The following is a 5530-nucleotide window of genomic DNA, read 5'->3' as shown; positions in this document are numbered from 1 at the left end:
AACAGTGAGGAAAATTGGCTCCAAAAGGTCTTTAAAGCTCACTTATATTAAGGCTTGGTTAAGGACCTGGATTTTCCTATTCTCACCTTTCAGAGGACCCGAACAAGGAAAGAAGACTGACAAGGGTAATACGAGAGACCCGTGTACACCAAGTGCAAATATCACTGGTGCTTTCTGACTGCTTGATGGATGCTGGAGGCTTGGCCTCTGTTACAGGGCTGTCTCAGAACCATGCAGCCCTCTTCTCTCGAGCAGTTTCTGTGCAGACATGAGTGAGGTCTTCCTCACCGCCACGAAGGGAAGCTCCGCCAAGCGTTGTGCCGCGGGGCTCTCTGCAGCCCTGGTGCCTGCACTGTCCCCTGGGTGCTGGGGTGAGGCTGAGTGTGCTGTGCACAAACCCCACATCTCCCACTGCCGAATCTCTGTCGAGCCTGTTTGCAAAGGAGCACAACACCCTGGATGTGAATTCGGCAACCAAATTAACATTAGAGCAGAATTAATATTCTTAAAAGGCAAACAAAGTGAGGGACGTTGTAATTTCTCCACTAGCACTTTAGGTGGGGGAGACTTCCAGCTAGGAAATGTTATCTGTAGAGATTGAACTTTTTTAATTATTATTATTTCCTAAAATACTATTGGGAAATAATTTTATCAGGTTTCTTCAGCAATTTTCATTATCCTATTTTCCTGGGATTAAGGAAAAGAAGAGAGATTCTGCAATTTATTTTTCTTTCTTTTTTTTTTTCTTTAAGAGGAAATTATTTCTCTTTTGTAAAGTTTAGGAACTACCCAAGTCCTTTTTAAATCCTCTACTACTTTTAATAAAACCTAAGAGTTTTCATGTCACAACAAAATTTCTTGGAGAGCAGGAGTAAAAACTGAAACACCAGAGGAAAAATTCTCAAGAGAAGAGAGCGTTTTGGGTTTGTCAGGAAGATATTATTGGATGAAAGGTTGGGAAGTAGCACAACAATTCTATAGGGTAAAAAAAATTCTTTATGCCAAGGATCTTGTCTTGTTGTCTTCATCTGTAAAATATCCAGAAATCTGCTGGCATGACATGAAACAGCGAGACTGAGGCTGAAAGCACTAAGGCTACATTGAAATTTAAGTCTTGTTAAATTCATTTTTTCCAGGGTTTGCGAGAGCTATTTCCCTTCCACCTGCTGACCAAACAGGATAGCAGTAAAATGCTTCCTCTTACTGACTCACAAATCTGTCGGACGTGATGAGGCCCAATGGGAGTTGGATGATGTCTTAAATAGCGATTTGCTTTTCGTCTCTTGGCAAACCGCGTTCTCGGGACTGGTAACACTGGCTGCGCTTCCAGGCTTTGGTTCGCAGAGCTATCCAAACGAACCAGGCAATGGCTTGGTCTCTCTTCTGCTGCATGAAGTGAGGTCTTATTATAGCTTTGTGTGCTCAGAAGTGATTTTGTGCAGGGATTTTTCCATTTCGGGGTATTGACCGGCAAGGGGAGCAGGATAGCCACTTCTCCTCCAGATGGTCTGACGCTGACCTGAAGATATAGAAATAACATGCCCGAGCCTTTCCCAGAGGGCAAATCAAGGGTTTGTGTGGGCCAGAACAGCTCGTGAAGAGCTGTCCTGGAGTTCGCTCTGTCCCTACAGTAATTGCTGCTCAGAGAACATTGCTCCTCCAGCTGACAGCCAGAAAACCGAGAGGCAGCTTGCTCTAGTAAATCTCAATTGAAGTTTTTTGGTTTTATTTCCCTGCTGTAGAGGCAAGACAACAACGGAACATTAAAGTGAATTATTTTATGCTATGGGTTTCGGAAACATCCCTTTGCTTCCTTCCTAGGTCATGTACAGCCCTGTGGTTTCTGACTGCGGGCTCCGCTCCTGCTTCCAGCCCGCCTGCCTCGGATGCCGGTAGCTTTCCATTCCCATCGCTTCAAGCCGCTTCTCCAGAGTCTGACTAACCGTGTCCCCCCGTGTGTGTGGAAGGGGAAATGATTAACTCAAGCCATCTATAGAATGAAATACTTCCTATTTAAAGATACTCCTGACAAAGCCGAGTGGGAAAAATTGCTGTGGTGGTTTCACGTAAAGTATGCGGCACTTTTTCCTAAAATTTTTTCGTGCTTTCCGTGAAAAAAAAAAAAAAAGAGCAGTTTCTGCAAAGGAATATCTGTCATCTTGCTGCAAATAATTGCTTTTAAAACAACAACAACAAAACACATACCCACAGTTTCCCCCCTTAAAATAAAATCCTATGCAACAAAGGAAAGTAGTGATTTGTAAATATTCCTAGTCAGAGCTCTAAGAGGTGCAGCTGACCAAGCTCTGTTGGTGTAAGAAAAGCACAAACTGAAGAACCAGAAAATTAAAGGAATTGGGTATTTGGCTGCACAAACATTTGGACTTGCTTTTAACTGACAGTCTGAAAACAAGGCGACACCCATGAGCAGCCAAGTTCAAAACGCTCTTTTTATTTTCTTTTGTTTCAGAAAGGTATTCAGGACTGAGACATTTATGTAAAATGTCCTCCAAGCTCTCCACCTCCTCCAGAGATTTTAAACAAATGCTGAAGAAGGAAAGGAATAGCATAAGCAAGTTTCAAGGGACAAGATTAATTATGAGGCATCTGTAGCTTTTTCCCATTCTGCTAACAATCTACACTGAAATCTTTCTATGTTGTCTTTGCTGTACAGAAATGTGCCGGTGGACTCGTGCTGAAGTTACCCATAGACATCTCAGCAGTCCTTAATGCACCACTGGCACTAAGATAGAGACTGCCTCTACAGCCAGAGGAAACCAGCGGGGTCACAGTTGTTAGCAAGCTTTAAAACTGCTGGTTTTTCCTCTTCCTGAGTCATTTCTGTGCCCATGCCATAACCCTGCCAGGAGCAGGGAGCTTTCTGCCTGGGGGACATTCAGGGGAAGGGCTGAACACCCGTGGCAGGAGGTTTCCAAGCGGTGTCCCGATGGAGGCACTGTCAAGTCACCCCGATACATACAGCGGTGCCATTCCCGGGCATATGCAGAGCAGTCTCTTCCTCCCTATAGACAGAAATAAATGTTTTCAGTTTACATATTTCAAGTTTACATTGCATGGAAGGCTTATGTAAGTAACTGGGGAAAAGAGAGAAATGTAGTGAATCCATAACAGCCCAGCTAGGCACGGTGTCCAAACCTAAACCTGTCAGGATCTGGCCCAGGGAGGATGCTCATTGGGAGGGCTGACAAATGAGACTGCAGAACTACAAAGATTTATCGTATACTAAAATAATTCCTACGCTTGCTGAGCAAAGTTGCTGCCACAGACTAACTTCTTTCAGAAGTATTTTCCATCACGAATTCCAAGTCCCTTTCCTTGCCCAGATTCCATCACAACAAACAGCCCGAGGATTTACGTGCCTCTCGCTTACCTTGTGAGGACCGCCGAGGTACAGGTTTTACGGAGGGAAGAGTGAAGGCGTCCGAGGCAGCTGAGGACTGATGTGTCCTGACAAGTGCTTGGTGGGTCCGGTGCAAGTGCAGAGAAAAGCTGAAAGTGACCAACCTCAAACTCTTTAGATTTTTTTCAGACACAATAAGAGGGATTTTCAGGAGCGTTACATCACCTCCTTGTAGTCAACGGTAAACTTCTACTGCACTGTAGAAAGAGCAGATGTAGGATAATGCTGGGGTGGTTTGAGGTTCTCATGTTTTTCATATGCCGGTGCCCAAAGTGGACAAAATGTCATCTTCAGAAAGGACGTGTGTGTGTGTGTGCTGTCTGGGCGGCTCCTGATCTGCTGCTCAGAAGCTGGAACCAGCTTACCAAGAAGCCGTCACTGCCTCGTTGGTGGGCATGCTTACAGACAAAGGTGACATTCCTCTTATCTGACTTCAGGGTGTCTGCACGTTAAATGATGAATCCAGGGCTCATGTTTGGCCTTTACATTCCCCAAAGAAAAACACCTCCACAATTTCGCCCTGGCCAGCCGTGCAGGTGCTGCTGAGACCGACGTGCACCTTCTCACGGGCTGCGAGGGGCCATCAGGTAACGGATCAGGCTGAGGTGTCAGCACCCTATCTGTAGGAGTGCAATAATAAAGCAAGAGAATTGTGTTGTCACAGCAATAGAAATCCCCAAATAGCATCTCTGTACCACAGCCCATCCATATATCTCCTTCTGCTGATAAAGACAGCATGGAAATGAGACGAGGGACAAGCAACAAAGGCGTCTGTGATAAGCAAAGCTCAAAAATTGCAAATGTAAAAGGAAAAGAAAGATGTGGCTGTATTAAAGATCACAGGATAAAGGAGCCACAGGACTAACAAGAGCTGGAGATCATGGCAGATAAAAGAGGGCGACTTAGGGAGAGAGAAGGAAAGGCCCTGCCTTGTGCCAGGACCAGCCAGGATCTGGCCATGGCCCAGCTCTCCCCACTCCACCGAGGAGCAGGTGCAGAGGAAGATGTGGGACAAACAGGGTGGTGGAAGAGAAACTAAAATAGCTTTGTTTAGGCTAGGAAAAGGAGGGAAAGGCTAGGAAAAGGATTGCTTTCTATAAATAGCCCAGGTAACCCCCCAGGGAAGGGAGATAGTTATTTAATCTAAAGGACAATGTTGGCCTGAAATCAAACTGGTTGTGAGTAAATAGAGGGTGGAAACGTGAAGCAGGTTTCTGAGCATCACAGGAAAGATGTTCTGAAACAACTTTCCAGGCGCAGCAGGAACCTGAGCACTTCTAAATCCGTCAGAGCAGGAAATTGATCTCAGTGCCAAGATATCTTCCAGATCTACATACACATTACTCATGCTTTATTTCATCTTTATTTTGCCAATGGCAAATTTTACCCTGCCTTAGAAAATAGGGCTGGATGAAATCCTGAGAGACTGTATGGCTGATAGGCTGACCGAAGGCGTTTGTTCATCCTGATGGGAGCTGGGCTGCACCCTTCTGAGTATCCATGAGCGACGTCCTACAGCTCCCTTGTCCTTCACTGCCCTTATTATTGCTACATTTGGGTATTGGGTTAGGTTTTTTCCCCCTTCACGTACCCTTTATCTTCCTCCCTGCAGTTTGAGCCCATTGCAGGGCTGATAGCAGCTGACGGACCACTGCGAGGAGGGTGGGATTCCTTGGCCTGGGAAACAAGCGCCGAGAAATCACCTTGAGAGAAGCCTTGGTCAACAAAGGCTATGGAAACCAAACACAAACAATGCTGGTGGCACTGTTTTGAATGTTGCTGTTTAGCAAACGTGGAAACTGAGGAAATGCGGTTCGATTTTCCTTTCCTTTAACTTGCCTTTTTAACACAGCCATCTACAGAGAAATGTGATAGTGATACAGGAAAAACCCATTTTCCCACAAAAACTCCAGTGCACGCGTTCCAGCTGCAGTGCGTGAGGATGACCCAGGGGGGTCTCTCGCTCTGAGATCTGGAGGATACCATGAGCAATCTTTTGGCGTGGCTCTAAGCCTAATAAAAAATAAAATATTCTAGCCCCATTTGCACAGAGCTGCACTCTCAGTGTTACAGTTTCACCCAACTTATTTTTTTTCTCTATATCTGAGG

General features: G+C 45.4%; 1 long non-coding RNA gene across 1 annotated transcript; it reads right to left on the bottom strand.

Moving 5' to 3' along the window:
• Window positions 1-2371: 2371 nt before the first annotated feature.
• On the bottom strand, window positions 2372-5286 carry LOC310884242. Its single transcript, XR_014574095.1, has 3 exons — window positions 5013-5286; window positions 3392-3618; window positions 2372-3023 (listed from the first exon to the last, which is right to left on the bottom strand). It is a non-coding gene; the product is annotated as an uncharacterized lncRNA (long non-coding RNA).
• Between the last annotated feature and the right edge of the window lie 244 nt (window positions 5287-5530).

The sequence above is a fragment of the Anser anser genome (genome assembly GCF_964211835.1).
Source record: "Anser anser genome assembly, chromosome: 19".
NCBI lineage: Eukaryota > Metazoa > Chordata > Aves > Anseriformes > Anatidae > Anser > Anser anser.
This window is presented reverse-complemented; position numbering and strand designations above follow the sequence as displayed.